The 20,523-nt window shown below is 43.1% G+C and overlaps 1 pseudogene across 1 annotated transcript; it reads left to right on the forward strand.

Moving 5' to 3' along the window:
• The first annotated feature begins 6,800 nt into the window (after positions 1–6,800).
• On the forward strand, positions 6,801–7,774 carry LOC306659687 (ATP synthase subunit d, mitochondrial-like; annotated as a pseudogene). Its single transcript has one exon. The product of its transcript is annotated as an ATP synthase subunit d, mitochondrial-like (transcript).
• The last annotated feature ends 12,749 nt before the right edge of the window (positions 7,775–20,523 follow it).

The raw sequence follows: 20,523 nt of genomic DNA on the forward strand, positions 1-20,523 counted from the left end.
AGCCAACAAGGTGAAGATTTGGACCTAGGGTCTCTGGTCTGATTTCAAGGTCCTTGATCCATTGTGAGTTCAGTTTTGTGCAGGGTGAGAGATAGGGGTTTAGTTTCATTCCGTTGCATATGGATTTCCAGTTTTCCCAGCACCATTTGTTGAAGAGGCTATCTTTTCTCCATTGCATATTTTTGGCACCTTTGTCTAGTATTAGAAAATTGTATTTATTTGGGCTTGTGTCCGTGTCCTCTATTCTGTACCATTGATCTACCTGTCTATTTTGGTGCCAATACCATGCTGTTTTTGTTACTATTGCTTTGTAGTATAGTTGAAGTTCTGGTATTGCGATACCCCCTGTTTCATTCTTCCTGCTAAGGATTGCTTTAGCTATTCTGCGTTTCTTATTCTTCCAGATGAATTTCATGATTGCTTGCTCTATTTCTGTGAGGTACATCATTGGGATTTTAATTGGAATTGCATTGAATCTGTATAGCACTTTTGGTAGTATGGCCATTTTGACAATATTAATTCTGCCTATCCAAGAACAGGGGGGATCTTTCCATCTTCTAAGGTCTTCCTTAATTTCTTTCTTCAGTGTTTTGTTGTTTTCATTGTAGAGATCTTTTACCTCTTTAGTTAGATTGATACCCAAGTATTTTATTTTTTTTTTGAGGCTATTGCAAATGGAGTTGTTTTCCTCATTTCCCTTTCAGCTGTTTCATCGCTTGCGTATAAAAATGCTGTAGATTTATGTGTGTTGATTTTATAGCCTGCTATTTTGCTGAATTCATTGATGAAGTCTAGAAGATTTCTGGTGGAATTTCCAGGTTCCTCTAAATATAGAATCATGTCATCCGCAAATAGTGACAGCTTAAGTTCCTCTTTTCCTATTCGTATCCCTTTAATTTCTTTAGTCTGCCTAATTGCTCTGGCTAGAGTTTCGAGGACAATGTTGAATAGAAGTGGTGAAAGAGGACATCCCTGTCTTGTTCCTGTTTTTAAAGGGAATGGTTTCAGTTTTTCTCCATTAAGAATGATGTTGGCCATGGGCTTAGCATAAATAGCCTTTACAATGTTGAGGTATGTTCCTACTATCCCTATTTTTTCTAGTGTTTTCAGCATGAAGGGGTGTTGTATATTGTCAAATGCTTTTTCTGCATCAATTGAAATAACCATATGATTCTTATCCTTAAGTCTATTGACATGATGGATTACGTTGATTGATTTACGGATGTTAAACCATCCTTGCATTCCAGGAATGAACCCCACTTGATCGTGGTGCACAATTTTCTTAATATGTTTTTGGATACGGTTTGCCAATATTTTGTTAAGGATCTTAGCATCTATATTCTTCAAGGATATTGGTCTAAAATTTTCTTTCCTTGATGTGTCTTTTCCTGGTTTGGGTATGAGGGTGATATTAGCTTCATAGAATGAGTTCGGTAGGATACCCTCCTTTTCTATTTCCTGGAATACTTTGAGAAGTATTGGAATGAGTTCTTCTTTGAAGGTCTTGTAGAACTCGGCTGAGAATCCATCTGGTCCCGGGCTTTTCTTGGATGGTAGATTTTTAATGTCTTCTTCTATTTCATTGCTTGATATTGATCTGTTTAAATCGTGTATGTCCTCCTGGTTCAGTTTGGGAGGAGCATATGTCTCTAGAAATTTGTCAATGTCTTTGGTAGATTCTATTTTGTTGGAATACAGATTTTCAAAGTAGCTTCTCATTATGTTCTGTATCTCAGTGGTGTCTGTTGTGATATTTCCTTTTGCATCATGTATTTTAGTAATTTGAGTCTTCTCTCTCCTCTTTGTTAGTGTGGCTAAGGGTTTATCTATTTTGTTTACTTTCTCAAAGAACCAACTTTTTGTTATGTCAATTTTTTGAATAGTTTCTTTTGTTTCAATTTCATTGATTTCAGCTCTGATTTTAATTATTTCCTGTCTTCTACTACTTTTGCTATTATTCTGTTCTTTTTCTAGGGCTTTGAGCTGTAATGTTAGGTCATTTAGTTGTTGACTTTTCATTCTTTTCTGGAATGCACTCCATGCAATGAATTTTCCTCTTAGTACCGCTTTCATAGTGTCCCAGAGATTTTGATATGTTGTATCATCACTCTCATTGACTTCTAAGAATTTTTTAATCTCCTCCCTGATGTTTTTTGTTATCCATGTTTCATTCAATAGCATATTATTTAGTCTCCAAGTGTTGGAGTAATTTCCTTTTTTTACTTTGTCATTGATTTCTACTCTCAGTCCATTATGATCTGATAGAACACAAGGCAGTATCTCTATTTTTTTGCATTTCCTAAGGGCTGCTTTGTGGCATAACATATGGTCTATTTTCGAGAAGGTTCCATGTGCTGCTGAGAAGAAAGTGTATCCGCTCGTTGATGGATGGAATATTCTATATATGTCTATTAAGTCTAGGTTATTGATTGTGTTATTGAGTTCCATGGTTTCTTTGGTTAGATTTTGTTTGGAAGATCTATCTAGTGGTGACAGCGGTGTGTTAAAGTCACCCAGAATTATTGTGTTGTGGTCTATGTGTTTCTTGAAATTGAGAAGGATTTGTTTGATATACAGGGATGCACCATTGTTTGGGGCATAAATATTTACCATTGTTATGTCTTCCTGATTTATGGTTCCCTTAAGCAGTATGAAATGTCCTTCTTTATCCCTTCTGACTAACTTTGGCTTGAAGTCCACTTTATCTGAAATAAGGATGGAAACCCCCGCTTTTTTACTGGGTCCATGTGCGTGGTAGGTTTTTTCCCATCCTTTCACCTTTAGTCTGTGGATGTCTTTTTCTATGAGATGAGTCTCTTGCAGGCAGCATATTGTTGGGTCTTTCTTTTTAATCCATTCTGCCAGTCTATGTCTTTTGATTGATGAGTTTAGGCCATTAACATTCAGGGTTATTATTGAGAAATGATTTGTATTCCCAGTCATTTGGCTTATTTTTGGTTTTTAAGTTGGCTTGGTTTCTCCTTTGAGTGGTTTTTCTCTAAGGTAGTTCCTCCCTTTGCTGACCTACATTGTTGTTTTTCATTTCCTCCTCATGGAATATTTTGTTGAGAACATTCTGTAGTGCAGGCTTTGTATTTGTAAATTCTTTTAACTTTTGTTTATCATGGAAGGATTTTATTTCATCTTCCAATCTGAAGGTTAGTTTTGCTGGGTATAGGATTCTTGGTTGGCAACCATGTTCTTTCGGAGCTTGAAATATGTTGGTCCAGGCCCTTCTAGCTTTTAGAGTCTGGGTTGAGAAGTTGGCTGCTATCCGTATTGGTCTCCCCCTATATGTAATCTGATGCTTTTCTCTCGCGGCCTTCAAAATCCTATCTTCATTTTGAATGTTAGGCATTTTCATTATAACGTGCCTTGGTGTGGATCTGTTGTGATTTTGTGCATTCGGTGTTCTGTAAAGCCTCTTGTATTGGATTTTTCCATTTCATTCTTCAGGTTTGAGAAATTTCTGATATTATTCATTGAATAGATTATTCATTCCTTTGGTTTGTATCTCTGTGCCTTCCTCAATCCAATGATTCTTAAATTTGGTCTTTTCATGATGTCCCATAGTTCTTGGAGATTCTATTCATGATTTTCTTACCATCTCTCTTGTTTGGGCGACTTTATTTTCAAGATTAAATATTTTGTCTTATTGTCTGAGGTTCTGTCTTCCAAGTGGTCTAGTCTGTTGGTGATGCTTCCATTGAGTTTTTTATTTGGTTTATTGTCTCCTTCATTTCAAGGATTTCCGTTTTTTTTTTTTTTTTTGGTATTATCATTCATTGCCTGCATTTGCTCTCTTATCTCATCCTTTGCTTCACGAATCATCTTAATCATGTATAATCTGAAGTCCTTTTCTGACATTTCTTCTAACATACTGTCATTGGATTCTATTACTATGGAATCTAGATTTGTTTGGATCATTTTCTTCCCTTGTTTTTTCATGTTGTTCATGTATCTTCCCCTCTAGCGCTGCAGATCTGCGGTATTGCAGATTTCCCCCTATAGGCTTTTAGTGGCCCTATAGGTGTCCAAAACCCTTTCTTTAAGGGGAGATCAATATTAGCAGTACCCAAATCAGACACTATGCAATCCTAGACCAAATAGCCCCTATGGGGACAATAACATCATGTAAATAAGGGAGAAAGTGACTCTGAGGGAACAGGTAAACAGAAGGAAAAGAAAGCAAGAAACGTAAAGAATAAAAACTTAAATATTTTTTTTAAAAGGAGAAAAAGAAAATCTACTGTATAACAGTCATATACTAATGAAACCTCCTGATGTATGAGAGGTACCTGACAATGGGCTTCAAGCCTCCAGCAGGCATCGCAAGATGGGATTTGCCCCACCCGAAGATCGGAGCTACGGCTTCCAGGATTATCCAAGATGGCTGCTCTGGCTTCCAAATGTGTTGGCAAATGGGGAGCTGCAGCTCAGGGGTGGACGTGGTCAGCTGGAGGTCCTGGAGACAGGATGCAGTTGGTCCGGCAGTGGTCCTGGAGGTCGGGTGTATTTGGTGTGGTTGTGGGATCCAGGAGGCCGGGTGCAATCAGTTGGTCTGGGTTCCCGGTGATAGGGCACAGTTAGTTGGTCTGGGGGTCCTGGCGGCAGGGAGCAGTCAGTTGATGTGAGGGCCCCAGAGGCAGGGAGTGATCGGTCGGGCTGAGGGATCCTGGAGATGGGGCTCAGTCAGTCCGGCCAGGGGTCCTACGGGGCCTGGCTGTTGTCTCAAAATGGCGGCAGCCACGTGTAATCAAACCTGCAGGTACTGTAACAGTGAACTTCTAGGCAGCAGCAGGCAGCTGGTGCTCCACTGGCGGTCTGCGGTCAGTCTGCTGGCAGCTGTTGGATGATCGGGAGGTGAACCTCGAGTGTTGGGTGATGGATAGGGGAAAGGCAGGCGATGGACAGGCGAGAGGCAGGCAAATGGCAGATGATAGACGCCTGACAGTGAGCAATCTGCTCTCAAAAAAGGCGTCGATATGCTGGCAGCTTGCAGGTGATCACAGCAGACAAATGGGGTAAAGAGCAGGGGATCGATAAGCAGCAAAAACTGCCTCACCGAGAAACAGATATCCTCTGCCTTGAATCCGGCGTTGCGGAGCGACAAGGAACGCAGCCTCCCTCTAGACCACCATCTTGGATCCTCCCAATACTCTTTTAATGAGAGGGGTCGTGATGGATCTGGCCATACCAGCTCTGGCCTCTTACAACAACTAGCCCAACTCTCCTTTATTTATAATATACAGGTAAAGGGGGCATGAACTGGGAGGAGCTTCTTCTGTGATGGACAGGATAGGGTGGAGTTAGGGGAGCCATCCTCTTAGGGGGAAAATTCCAGAAGGAGACAGGGAACCACTCCCATGCAGCACCACATACTTCGTGACAGAAGCCAGGCGTCTGCATCCCATGGCTCAACCTAGTCTGATTCTGCTAAATAAGGAAGGCTTCCCTTAGTACCTAGATCTGTTTATTCTGATTCTAGGGGACACAGTACCATATTGAAAGCATTAGTTTTAACCTAAGCCCATCCTGGAGGAGACAGCTCCAACCTTACAAAGAGTTGTTCCCCAGATGGTACCTTCTGAGTCTTTTCAGGTCATTCCATCATTCTATAACCTGAGTGATTTGGGGTAATGTGGTAAGACTGGAAAACCCTGTGATCATGAGCCTCCTATGGTGCCTCTTTGCTGTTAAACAGGTCCCTTGGTCTGAAGCACTGTGAAATGGGGTACCATATTGAGAGATTAAGCATTCTGTAAGCACCTGGGTGGTGGTGTGGAGTTTATAATGGTTCTGGTAAAGGCAAATCACTCTCCTCTTAAAAGGGAAAGGGATCTGAGATCTTCAGTCTGCCACCACTAAGGAATAGTGCCAGGCATGTGGTTCAATGTTTACCTCTGCAGTGGGAAAGTTGGGCACTACTCAGCTGCAGCTCTCAACCTCAATGAGAAGACAACCATGATCAGGAGCCCATGCAAAGTTGCCTCTTGTCAGCAAGTTCACTTGGTTTATCAGCCCATTGTGCCAACACTGGGGTGACTGATGCCTGAAGAGAGAGGTTGAGTTATTCTGCTCAGCTAGTTATTCATTGCCCTCTCTGTGATAGATGCTTTTTGGTGCATTAGTGTGAGGCCCAAAGATCTGTACTTTGTGAGAACACTTCCCATAGGTTCACCTGTCAGGACTGGGATTGTGTGAGGTAAGTGATGGACCCAGGGTACAAACTCTAAGGAGGCACTCACTCTTGGGATCAGATGAATGCTCCTTAGTCCTAGCCCTGCCATATACTTACCATTCTCCCTGCAATATACTTACCAGTATGACATAGTGAGTGAGGTCATACTGCTTCTAGTGCCAACATATTATGCTTGTACATCTCCCAGTTGGTTATATAAAGTCCCCCACCCCAGGAAGACATAAAAGTGGATTAAAAAAGAAGTGGCAGTTCAATAGAGGCAGGTGATTTGAGTGACCCCTGCTCTTGCATTTTAAGTCTGTGTTCTGGACCAGCATAAACCCAGTCCAAAGTACCATTTCCATCACTTTGTGGATTACCGCTTTTCAAGTTCAGCCTTATGGGGCTGAAGTTGTGACTCAGTGGTAGAGTGCCTAGCATGTGTGAGGCACTGGGTTCGATCCTCAGCACTGCATATAAATAAATGAATAGAATAAAGGTCCATCAAGTCCAACATTATGACTCGGTGGCTTGTATGATACTTGGCTTTAGATGGGCAACTCAAGTAATGGAAGCTTGTCCTCAATGGTTTTCAGAGCAAGTTTGCAACACCATGAAGGATCCCAAGATGGCTGCATGCAAACTTACTCTAAAAACCATTGATTGGGTAGCTTTTGAGAAGATCATTCCCCCAAACCAAAAGGCTGTTGCTAACTTCCTGAAGTCCTGGAATGAGACCCTCACTTCCAGGTTGGCTACTCTACCTGAACAAGGCCAATGTTGCCAAGGTAGGCTTGGTGGATCTCTTTGAAAAGATGTTTAATGCCCTGAAGGTTCCTATGCCAGAGGATAAATGTACTGTGCAGGTGGATGTTGAAGAAAAGAAAGATGTAAAAAGTCGTGCTGAGCTTGTGTCTCTCTCAAGGGCCAGGATTGAAGAATATGAGAACTAACTGGAGAAAATGAAGAACATAATTCCATTTGATCAGATGACCATTGAGGACTCGAATGAAGTCTTCCCAGAAACCAAATTAGACAAGAAGTATCCCTATTTCCCTCACCAGTCCATTGAGAATTTATAAAAAATTAAATGCAGGAGAAATCTCTGCCCTTGTATTACAAACTTTGGACATTGAAAATAATAATTACATAGTTCTGGGAAAAAAAGATGGCAGTTCAAGTTGAATAGTTACTTAGTGTCCACTGGTCAGGCATTCAGTCTCTCTGTTGTAGCTGTTTTTTGAGAGTACAATTCTTTGTCAGAGGACATGACTTTATTCCAGAATCCTAGGGCATGCTCTGCAATTCTTAATTGAGGTTTGCCAATACAGCACCCTTATCCACTGCAAGTATTTCTAGCACCACTGGGCATGCTAGATCACATGACCCAAGAGGCAGGGCAGCTTGAACACTCCCTGAACCTTCTCTGAGAGCACTTAAACTGGCAACTTTCTGGTTACTCCAAAACTGGATATTCTTAAGTGTAGCTTACATTGTCTCCAAAATACACAGAGACCAAATCAATACTTGCCACTTCCTGCTAGGAAATACAAGGTGCAACATCTTGTCCCTAGTAGCAAGCTCCAAGTCAGGACTTTTTTTTTTTTTTAATTTATTTTTATTGTAAACAAATGGGATACATGTTGTTTCTGTTTGTACATGGAGTAACAGCATACCATTTGCATATTCATAAATTTACATAGAGTAATGATGTTTGATTCATTCCATTATTTTTTTCCTTCCCCCCCACCCCTCCCACCTCTCTTTTCCCTCTATACAGTCCCTCCTTCCTCCATTCTTGTCCCACTCCCACCCCCCATTAAGTGTCATCATCCGCTTATCAGTGAGATCATTCCTCTTTTGGATTTTTGAGATTGGCTTATCTCACTTAACATGATATTCTCCAATTTCATCCATTTGCCTGCAAATGCCATAATTTTATTATTCTTTATAGCTGAGTAATATTCCATTGTATATATATACCACAGTTTCTTTATCCATTCATCAATTGAAGGGCATCTAGGTTGGTTCCACAATCTGGCTATTGTGAATTGAGCCGCTATGAACATTGATGTGGCTGTATTTCTGTAGTGTGCTGATTTTAAGTCCTTTGGGTATAGGCCGAGGAGTGGGATAACTGGGTCAAATGGTAAGTCCATTCCAAGTTTTCTAAGGAATCTCCACACTGCTTTCCAGAGTGGCTGCACTAATTTGCAGTCCCACCAGCAATGTATGAGTGTACCTTTTTTCCCCACATCCTCTCCAACACCTATTGTTGCTTGTGTTCTTGATAATCACCATTCTAATTGGGGTGAGATGGAATCTTAGGGTAGTTTTGATTTGCATTTCTCTTATTACTAAAGATGTTGAACATTTTTTCGTATATCTGTTGATTGCTTGTAGATCTTCTTCTGTGAAGTGTCTGTTCATTTCCTTAGCCCATTTGTTGATTGGGTTAGTTGTATTCTTGGTGTAGAGTTTTTTGAGTTCTTTATATATTCTGGAAATTAGTGCTCTATCTGAAGTATGCAAGCCAGGACTTTTGGAAAGAAAGTAGCAAAGTAAATCGGAGGAGATCTGTGTTCAATATACCAAGGATAGCACAAGCTGTGGGTCATAAGAACTTTCTTCACTTTTTTATTTCTCCCATATGCTTTCAGGGAGCAAAAGTGATGAGATTTTGTTTGTTTTTTTTTGCAGTGCTGGGGATTGAACCCAGGGCCTTGTGCTTGTGAGGCAGGCACTCTACCAACTGAGCTATATCCCCAGCCCAAAAGTGATGAGATTTTTTTAAAAAAAGTTTTTATTTGTTCTTTTTAGTTATACATGACAGTAGAATGTATTTTGACACATACATATATGGCGTATAACTTCCCATTCTTGTGATTATACATGATGTGGAGTTTTACTGGTTGTGTATTCATATATGAAGATAGGAAAATTATGTCTGATTCACTCTACTATCTTTCCTATTCCCACCCCCTCCCTTCCCTTTATTCCTCTTTATCTAATCTGATGAACTTCTATGCCTCCCAGCCCCTGCTTATTGTGAGTCAGCATTTGCATATCAGAGAGAACATTTGGCCTTTGGTTCTTTGGGATTGGCTTATTTCACTTAGCATGATAGTCTCCAGCTCCATCTGATGAATTTTTATTTGTATTTTAACCTCCTGATCTTTGAGTTCATACCACAATAATAGCCCATGATTGCCTTATATAATAATTTGATATAATATTATTTGATAAATAACTTCCAAGACTTGACCTTACCTTATTACCCGGCACTATTGTACAGGTGAGAAAATTGAAATCAAGGTCAAGAGACTTAGTGACAGTCACACAGTGAACCTGGAGCTTCCAACATGGAATGTCTGCATTATGGTAGATGGAGAGAGATCCTAGCCATCCTGTCCTGCAGCTTTGCCATTGCCAGGTTCTGTGCTACATGCTATAGGTATGACCATACCCTTATAACAGGCACATGACAGTTGTGCCATTATTATTATTTTCATTATCAGAGATTGAATTTGAGGGTGCTTTACCACTGAGCTACATCCCCAATCCTTACTGGTTTTTGTTTGTTTGTTTGTTTGTTTTTTGTTTTTTGTTTTGTTGTTGTTGTTGTTGTTTTGAGTCAGGATCTTACCAAGTTGCTGAGGCTGGACTTGAGCATGCCATCCTCATGCTTTCTTCTCCTGAGTCTCTGACATTACAGGTGTACATCACCACACATGGCTAGAGATGTCATTATTAATCTCCCAACTTTACAGACAGAGAATCTGAGAGATAGGGAGATTAAGCAACTTGCCCAAGGTCACACAGTGAGGAAGTAGAGATTAGAGTCAGGTGATCTGGCTTCAGATCTTAGGATCTCAACCACCAGCAGCCAAGGAGTTAGGAACACAACTCCCTAAAGATGGGCAGGTACCACAGTAGCTGCTTTTCCATGGGATGATTTCATGTCAAAGATACCCTAGGAGAGTGGAAAAGAGCAGGACTTTCAAAGCCTTTAACCACTACTAGAACAAAAGTGCTCTGTGTGGAATTCCCTTGGAAAGACTAGTTTCGAGCTCCAAGAAACCAGAATTCAGGACAATTTCCTAACTACCAGCCCAAACTCTGCCCATTCAGTAATGTATACCTTGTAGCAATTTTTACCCAAATATGAACTCAATTGCAAAATTATAATCTCTTGGGCTGGAATAGCTCAGTTGGTAGAGTGCTTGCCTCGCAAGTACAAGGCCCTGGGTTCAATCCCCAGCACCACACACACACACACACACACACACACACACACAAAATTATAATATCTTTACATATAGTTTGTTTTTGTTTTTGTTTTGTGTGTGGAGCAAAAGGTGCTTTGCCAATGTCATGAATGATCGTAACACTTCCATGAAACTACTGAAAGGAGCAGTGATGCTTTAGATTCCACCTGATACCTTTTCTCTGAAGAGCTCTAGGCAACAACAGAATCAAAGCACTACTTTATCCTCTTCTTGTATCTATTTAGTCAACATGGATGCGCTGCCTATAGTACACTGAGCATGCTGGGGGCTAGGCATGCAAAAGTCCACAAAAACTTAGCTCTCTCTATTTTTTTTTTTTTTTGAGTACTCCTTTGGGGGAAAAGAAATACTTATTGCATATTAATTTTTAAATTCCTCTTTTTTTTCAATCTTGGGATGGAACCCAAGGCACATGCCCTGCCACTGAGACATATCCTCACACCCTTATTCTGCCTGTTACTTTTTTTTCGATACCAGGGATTAAACTCAGGGACACTTTACCATTGAGTTACATCCCCAGCCCTTATTTTTTGATTTTGAGACAGGGTCTCGCTAAATTGCTTAGGGCCTCGCTAAGTTTCTGAGACTGACTTTGAACTTGCAATCCCCTTGCCTCAGCCTCCCCAGCCTCTGGGATTACATGTGTGAACCACTGTGCCCAGCTGTCTCTTACTTTTTTTTTTTTTAAATAACTTTATTTTACTTTTATGTGGTGCTAAGGGTCGAACCCAGAGCCTCACCCATGCTAGGCAAGCGCTCTACAACTGAATCACAACCCCAGGTCCCATGTTTCTTACTTCTTATTGAAAGCTCTCAGGTTCCTCACTAAGAAGTGAGGAACAACAGGATGTGGTGGTGCATGCCCGTGGGCCCAGGGATGGGGAGAGTTGAGGAAGGAGGACCACAAGTTTGAGGCCACTCACAGTAATTTGGCAAGGCCTAAGAAACCTAGTGAGAACCTGTCTCAAAATAAAAAATAAAAAGGGTTGGTGACGTGGCTCAGTGGTAAAGTGCCCCTGGATTTAGGCCCCACTGACAAAGACAAAAAATAAAAAAGAAGTGAGAAACAATGAACCAGAAATCACCAGTCCCCAACCCTGAATTCAATAATTTCTTTTATCTGTGGGTCTGTATGTGTTTGATTGGATTCCTAAATCTTGCTCTATTATAGAATCATTGTATGAATTTATAATGAGCCAAGTCTTGTAAAATCATTCCTTATTTTTATGAAGGTATAAAAAAAGGCTCCTTAATAAAATAGTACATGATGTAATAGACACTCATTTTTTGAAAATCATAAGGCCATTTGCAAGTATAATACTATTTGTGTTTGTCAACTTTTCATTGTTGTGACCAAAATATCTGACACAAACAACTTCAAGGAGGAAAGTTTTTTTGTGGCTGATGGTTTCAGAGGTTTCATTCTATGGTTGGCTGGCTCCATTTCTCTGGGCTTGTGGTGAGGCAGAGCATCATAGCAGAGGAAAGCTTCTCAGCTTATACCATCCAGATAGGAGAGAGACACACACACAAGATGTAGTTCCCAAGGGCACACCCCCAGTGACCTACTCCTTCTAGTCATGTCCCACCTATCTGTAGTTTTCATCCCTTGCCATGAGTCCACTCAAATTATTAACCCATCAAATGGATTAATCCACTGATGAGGTTACAGTCTTCACAATCCAATCATATCTCAAAGCCCTACCACTGGACACTGCTGCACTGGGGACAAAGTCTTCAACACATGAGCTCTAAAACACAACACTAGGTAGGTTACTTGATCCTTAGTTGCCTTTCTGTAAGATAGACGACTGAGGTCTGACCCTCAGGGAGATAGATGACTTCTCTAGAGAGTGGTTGTGAGATTGCACTGTAAGTGGATGCCAGCCATCGGGGGTTTGGTATGTAGGAGAATCTCAGCAGCTGAAGCCCTTGCTTCAGGCCTCAGTGTGGAACAGATGGCCCTGAATCTGGAAGGGTCTGGAATGGGTAGTGAAGGATTACAAAGAGATCCAGGGATCCCCAGGAGTCTGGAGAGACTGGCAGAGAGGTTCTTTATGACCTGAGCATCAGTTCTAGAACTGCTTGGAGGTGATGGGGAAGGGAGACCAGTGGAGAAACGCAGAAGATGCTGGTTGTCTCGAAGGACCCCAGAGAACCCAGGGAAGCTCCAGATCTTCTGAGGGACACACAACACTAGGGTATCAAAGGGACAGAGATTTGCGGGCCAGGACAGAGAGGCATTAATGGGATTTCAGGATCTCACAGATACAGAGGGTTGGAACTAGATGACTGGGGGAATGGAGAGATGTCAGTGTTCCCACCTCTGTCCTCTAGCATGTTCCAGAGGACAGGCTGAGAAGGAGGCATGGCAGTCAGACTGCAGGCTTCCTGGTGCAGCCCCAGGGGGTTAATCTCTTCACATGTGGTCTGAACATCACCGGGTCACCTCAAGGAAGAGGCAGAAAGCCCTGCAGATGCTCAGGTCAGGCACTGGTCTGCGAGGTGCATGGTGGACTTTCTGTTGACAAATTAGAGAAACTGAGGACTAGAGAAGCAAGTTACAAATAACATCGCACAAACTAGCAAGCATGTTTAACTAAGATACTGTTCAGGTTTGGTTGTAAAGGCAATATTCTTTTTTTCTTTCTGCACTTTCTGCCCCCATTTGGTTTGTTACCATTAATTTATCTAGTACCGATTAAAAACCTATAATGTGCTGGAGTGTGCAATCCTTTCAATGGATACAAAGGTTGGGGATGTAGCTCAGTTGGTAGAGTGCTTGCCTCACATGCACAAGGCCCTGGGTTCAATCCCCAGCACCACCAAAAAAAAAAAAAAAGGTTTACAAAGGTAAATGAGACAGGTGTTAAGATACATAGGTCAACAAATCCAGCTGGGTCCAGTGGCACATGCCTGTAATCAAAGCCAGCCTCAGCAACTGAGCAAGGCCCTAAGCATCTCAGCGAGATCCTGTCTCTAAATAAAATACAAAAAAGGACCAGGGATGTGACTCTGTGGTTAAGCACCCCTGGGTACCAAAAAAACCAGGATGACAACTGAACTAGAAGCATGGGGCATACAGGTGGTGGGGGGCACATTCTGACTGGGATGAGATTGTAGCAGGGAGAGAAGTCAGGACAGGCTTCAGAGATGAGGTGGCAGTTGAGACTTAAAGGAGGAACTGGTGACTCCTCCTCGTAAGGACTTGTACCTCAAGATAAATGAGAAAGGAGAGGTGAGGACATCATGGGGTGCAGGAGCAAAGTGACAAAGGTGGAGGCCAAGAGTGACAAAGACCTCAGGACGTCAGGGGGACAGTGCAGGAGCATAGAGAGGAATTGGGTGATCAATTGGGTGATCCTAAGAGGGTCATGATCAATCAAATGTTTGTCCCTAGCTACATGAGGTATAATTGGTCTCTCTCTGTTGAGGTTTTGTTTCTGCTTTGCTACATTCCAGAAAACACAGGGAACAGGAAAGTCACAAAGTAATTTATGGGCTGTTTAGTGCACTCATACATTTTAGTCCCTAGGGCTCCATTGTCTGGCTCATGAATTGTCTATAAGCTGCCCATTCCACATTCCAACCAGGACATTTTATCCTTTTAGAAACGCAGTTCTTTCTATATATTCCTAAATTTCCATCTCAGTGTGATATAGTAGAAAAATGTGTGGACAGACCTGACTTTAAAACCCTGCTCTTCCATTTATTAGTTGTGAGAATTTTGGCCAAGCTTTCTCATCTGTTAAGTGTCAGCAACAGTATGAAGTTAACCTGACTGTTTTGTGTATTAAAGTGTATGTCACCAGGTGTGGTGTCACACACCTGTAATCCCAGAGTGTTGAGAGGCTGAGGCAGGAGGATCTCAAGTTCAAGAACAATCTCAGCAACTTAATGAGACCCTGTCTCAAATAAAAATAAAAAGGACTGGGGCTTTAACTCAGTGGAGAGTACCCCTGGATCCAATCCCCAATAATGGAAAAATCAGTCAACCAGTCAATTAAATATATGCCAAGTACTGACATGTATTAGGCACTCAATATATTTTGGGTATGATAACAATAAGTAATAACTCCCATGGATGCTGATTATTTATCTATTGTCTCTCAGCTCTCAATGCTCCTGTCTGTTCTTTGCTGGAAGCCACATTTCCCAGACTCCTTTGCCATTTGGATCTCTATTAGGTTCTATCAATAACAGGTGCTATAAGGATCAGGGGAGGGTTTGCTTATTCCTGTTTGCTTCCTTCCAGTGTTGTCCCAAGCACCTGTGGGATGGACCCTCCAAGATCTGACTTCTACTTCTATAAGGGCCCCTTTCTTGAGTTTCTAAATTCTGACAATTCTACTCCTATCCACTTGATCTAGCCTATGGATAATAGCTTCTTTCTGAAGCCATCTCTGTGTTGCTTAATATTCCATTCTTGCTTTTCAGCCCTCTCATACCAGTAGTCAGTCCCTTATATTCAGTACTCTCTGCTGAAATACCTGGTGTGGTTTCTTGTTTCCCCAGGAGAGTCCCAATACTAAAACCATGACTGTGTATGGCAGTAGGTACTAAACACCCTGTGCTTGGTGCAGAGATCAAAAAGTGTGTGATGGGCCAAGTGAGATGGCACATGCCTGTAATCCCAGCAGCTTGGGAGGCTGAGGCAGGAGGATTGCAAGTTTGAGGTCAGCCCTAAAACTTAGTAAGACCCTGTCTCAAAAAAAAAAAAAAAAAAAAAAAAAAATTAAAACCTGTGGCTACTGGGTTCAATCCCTAGTATCAAAACACAAAAGAAAGCAAGTAAGCATGCAAGCAGGTAGATGGTGAGACCAAGGAAGGGGAGGGTCTCAGGGATGGGAATAGATGTAGAGGCAAGTCTCAAACAATGTAAGTCCCAGGCCTGGTGATGAGCAGCACCATACAAGTTGGCAGCCAGGGAGGAGCCAGATGGATTGAAACATGAGGTTCATATGCTGGGGCATCTTGTGATGCTAGAAGGGCAGGTTGCAGCTAGAAGTGGGAGAATTAAATGCCAGGATCTGGGGCCAGGGAAGGTGCAATTTAGAGAAAAGGACAGGGACTGAAGAACTGGGTACAGTGGCACAACTTGTAATCCTAGTTACTTGGGAGGGTGATGCAGGAGGATCAGAAATTCAAGGCCAGCCTGAGCAATCTAGCTCAGAAAAAAACAAACAAACAAAAAACCCAAAACAAAACAAGGTAGAATGCTTGCCTATCATGCACAAGGCCTGGGATTCAATCCCTAGAACTACAAAAACTGTAAACAAACACCCAAACAAACAAATAATAGCCTGATGTTGTAGTGCATGCCTGTAATCCCATGACTCAGGAGGCTGAGGCAGGAGGATCACAAGTTCAAAGCCAGCCTCAGCAATTTAGTGAGGCCTTAAGCAACTCAGTGAGACCCTGTCCCTAAATAAAATACAAAAAAGGTCTGGGGATGTGGCTCCCCAGTGATTAAGTACCCCTGGGTTTAATCCCCAGTACAAAATAATAATATTAATAATAATAATAATAATAATAATAAAAGGAAATAAATGAAGTAGTGCAATCCTGACTCCCAGCTCTTGGAGCCATTCTATAGGAAGCTGATCCTATAGATTGGGAAGCACCCTCCCTCACGTTTTGTTGACCCCAGATGTGCTGTCAGAAGGCTGTCAGCCTCCCCTGGGGTGAGCCCAAAATTGCTGGAAATCTCTGAAAAGTGTTTGCTTTTCTCTACTTCTGCCTGTTTTAGGTCTCTCCAGCTGCAAAACACCACGGGGTAACAAAAACATACTGCTACTCCTAAATTTAAGAAAATGGATATTGTCCCATGACTAAAAACACTGTCCTTGGAGAATGTAAGAGAGCCTTTCGGTACACAATCAGGTAGAGAACAGAGCTGGAAGCCCGGGTGGGCTGTCCCCACCTCCTGAGTCACTCCCTTTTACCCTTTGGGCAGGAGCTTGTTCTTTTGAAAAGAAACCTTATTGCGCTGGGGCTGTAGCTCAGTGGCACCATGCTTGCCTACCATGGCCCAATCCCAGGACCACAGAGAGAAGAAAAACTTCCTGTTTTTCACTATATAAATAATGTACATTGTTTAAAAAACAAATAGAAAATACAGGTAAGCAAAAAGAAGAGATAAATGATTCACAATTCCATCACCTAGATATATCTTCATACCTGCGGACACTTTCCTGAGTTTGTACTTGTCAATGTAAAAAAATGGCATCACTTATAATATTTGTAGCCACTCTTTTCACTCTGCATTCATCACGGCCATCTCCTCACGTCTCCAAATGCACTTCTGCAGCATCTTTTCAAATGATATCACAATTAGATAACGGCGACAATAATCCACACGGTGCCCCATCGCTTACAAAGCACTTGGCATCCATTATCTCATTTCAGCCCTTGGCCTTCCTGCACTGAGGTCTCTCCTTTAGAAACTTCTGCTTTCAAAAGAGGCCACTCTGTCCCTTCACACCTTGTCTTTCCACAATCCCCCCTCCATCCCTCTTGCTTCAGCAGCAGGCCATGTCTACTCAGACTGCCATTGGCGGAGGTGGAGGCTGGCCAGGCCCCTTCTCCAGCTCTGCTTCCTGTCTTGACCCAGCTGTCAACCTCTATCCTTTTTTGTCTCATTTTCTTGCAGACCTCTCTTTGAGCCTCAGATTTTTTTCCAGGCTGCCACCCAGTCTTCTCAGCCTCCTCCATCCCCACCTCCCCTCTTTGCCTCCCTCCCTCCTCCCATCCAATTCTGCCTGAGGGGAGAGGGGAATCCTGAGTGTGCCCTTTGCTCCTTCAGGAGGGGACTCCCCCCACTTCATCTCCAGAAATGACCAAATAGAGTCTCGTTGTTTACAAGTGTGGGGAGCTGGGGCCAGACTCTCACAGATCAACCGGGTAGGATGAGTCAGAGCCCTAGGTGGGTCAGAGTCCTGGGCGTCCTCAACGTTCCATTGCTATGTGAAGCCAGGCTCCCAAGCCAGTCTCCCTACCTCTGTGCTCTCTCCTCTTCATCTACTCTGCCTGCCTCCCCCGCTCCCCAAGACTTCTCTGACACCTGCATCCTTAGTTGTTGTCCCTCTGTTACCTTGAAAACCATTTTGTGCTTGAAGAGTGGCTGGGGATAGAGAGGGTGGGGAGAGTCGGGAAGGAGTGCCACATGCCCCTGGATTAGCTTATGCACCCTTTGGTCCTAGGACTTCAGTCCCCTTCTTTGTCCAGTTAGTACTTCCCTCCCTCTCTTGCTCCTTTTCTACTGAGTTGGGGAGACCAAACTGTGTAGATGCCCTCTGTCCCCCAGGGTGGAGAGAGGCATGTGGACGCTGGGGTTAGAACCCCTACTCAGTTTGCAAAGCTCCTGGGCAGGAGCTGGATCTTCTGACTTCGAGGGGCATACATCTCAGAGTTAGGGGGAGCTGGAGAAGAAGGCCCAGTGGTCTGCACCTCCTCAGCCTCCTCCATCCCTGTGAAACTTGCCTCTTGGCCCTTTGGTCCTCCTTTCTTTCTTTCTTTTTTTTTTTTTTTTTGGTGTGTGTGGTATTGGGAATTGAACCTGGGCCTCATGCATGCTAGGTGAGTGCTTTACTATGGAGCCACATCCCCAGCCCTTATTTTTTGTTTTGAGACAGGGGCTCATTAAGTTGCTTAGGCTGGCCTAGAACTTGTGATCCTCCTGCTTCAGCCTCCTGAGTAGCTGGGATCACAGATATGTGCCACTTCACTTGCGTGGACTGCCTTTTTGTTTTTTTTTTTGGTGGGGGGTGGTGTACTGGGGATTGAACTCGGGGGCACTTGACCACTGAGCCACATCCCCAGCCCTGTTTTGTATTTGATTCAGAGACAGGGTCTCACTGAGTTGCTTAGTGCCTCACTTTTGCTGAGGCTGGCTTTGAATTCACAATCCTGTCTCAGCTTCCTGAGCCGCTGGGATTATAGGCATGCACTGCTGTACCCCGCCTGGGCCTCCATTTAATAGCAAGAACATCAGAGGAGAAAAAGGGGAGGGTGGATTTCAAAAAATAGCAATAGCATCAAAACTCTTAGCCTTGTGGCCCCTTTGAAGGATTTCGCTTCTGCCAGGCATCAGTTGGAGGTGAGAAGTTGATCTCCGTTCCTGTGTACCTGGGCTCACCAGGGTTCCTCCGACCTGACTGGACGGTGACTCACCAAATATCCTTGGTCGAAATCCATCCCTGCCCATCCACCTGGATTCTTGATTTGGTATGTATTCAATGTCACCTCCTCTATCCTCTCCAGAGTGGATGGTGCCACCCTACTGGTCACTCACTAGTGACTCAGAATGGTAGATGACTCAGGTGTTCAGGTCTCCTGACTCCTGAGGAGAAATAAGGGGTTGATGAGGTGCCAGTATTCCTCCTATCAACCTGGCAGGGATGGGAGGAACCCTATCCTTCCCAGGGGCAGGCAGTGTTGCCCTGAGGTTCATGCATAGGAACCTCTGACTGAAAGGTGGCAGACCTTTGCTGTGGATTGGTGGTTGTTATGGTTTAGATGTGAGGTGTCCCTCAAAAATTCATGTGTGAGACAATGCAAGAAGGTTTAGAGGACATGCGATTGGGTAATGAGAGCCTTAACCCAATCAGCGAATTATTATTGAGTGGTAACTGAAGGCTGGTAGGGTGTAGCTGGAGGAGGTGGGACATTGGGGGCGTGGCTTTGGAGTATATATTTGTATCTGGCGAGTGGAATCTCTCTGCCTTCTGATGATCATGAGAGCTGCTTCCCTCTGCCACACTTTCAAAGAACGATGTTCAGCCTTGCCTGGAGCCCGGAGGAATGGACCCAGCTGTCTGTGGATTGAGACCTCTGCAGCCCTTAACTTAAAGGCTAGAGGAAGGCAAGTTGTGTGTACTTTGCTTGGTCTTGCCTCTACAGAGGCCTGATTTGGGAGCTCAGCTCTCCTGTATCAGACCACCTCTGTCCCTCTCCTGGGTCCCTGGACTTCTCTCCCTGAAGCACTGCCCTTCCTACTCCTACAAAGACACATCAATTGTTCCATGAGACCCATAGTCCTTAGCATCCTCTGCCTAGATGGACCTGTCATAGGGACACAGAGACAGTTCCAAGAGATGGATGGTAAGTATAACATTGTTTTACGCTCATTTGTCCCCACTTCATCCTCTACCTTCCAGCCAACTCAATTTGTTTGTTTATTATATACTTTTTAGTTGTTGATGGAGCTTTATTTATTTATTTTTATGTGGTGCTGAGAATTGAACCCAATGCCTCACACATGCCAAGCAAGCTCTCTACTACTGAGCCACAACCCCATCCCCTATTTATTTATTTTTGAGTTCTGTCACCACTGGAAAGAGAAGAGGGGGCAAGAATTGTGCTTCTGGTCTGGTGAGGTGGTGCATGCCTGAAATCCCAGAGACTCAGGAGGCTGAGACAGGAAGATCACAGTTAATGGCTAGCTTGGGCAACTAAGCAAGAACCTGTCTCAAGACTGAAAATAAAATAAAGTAAAATAAAATAAAGTAAAATAAAATAACATAAAATAAAATGACTGAGATGTAGCTCAGGTATGGAGCACCCCTGGGTTTAATTCTCAGTACCACAGACAAAAAAGAAGGGTGCTGGGGATTCTCTCTCTTAGTATCATGCATTTACCCTTCCTCCTCTGTGGTGGGTGCCCATCCCTCCATCCCAGGTCAATCTATTATCTGATTCCAGCTGTATCTGAGAGAGAAGACATGTATTCCCTCCACAAAGTTCCTTGATTAGTAGGGAAGTCCCTTCTGAAGTCCAACCTTCAACTCTCTTGCTACCTTGCTAAATATACTTCTTTCCTGGGACAGAGATGGCATCAGATCTATACCCCATTACAAAATGTTCTTCTGAGCCAGCTGCCATCTCTCATTTGGAGGTAGAACCCAGGTAGGAATATATATATTTTTGCACTGGGGATTGAACCCAGGGTTGTTCTACCAATGAGTTACATTTCCAGTCTTTTTCATTTTTTATTCTGAGACAGGGTCTTGCTGAGTTGCCCAGGCTGACCTCAAACTTAAGATCTTCCTGCCT

Source organism: Sciurus vulgaris (genome assembly GCF_902686455.1).
Source record: "Sciurus vulgaris genome assembly, chromosome: 1".
NCBI lineage: Eukaryota > Metazoa > Chordata > Mammalia > Rodentia > Sciuridae > Sciurus > Sciurus vulgaris.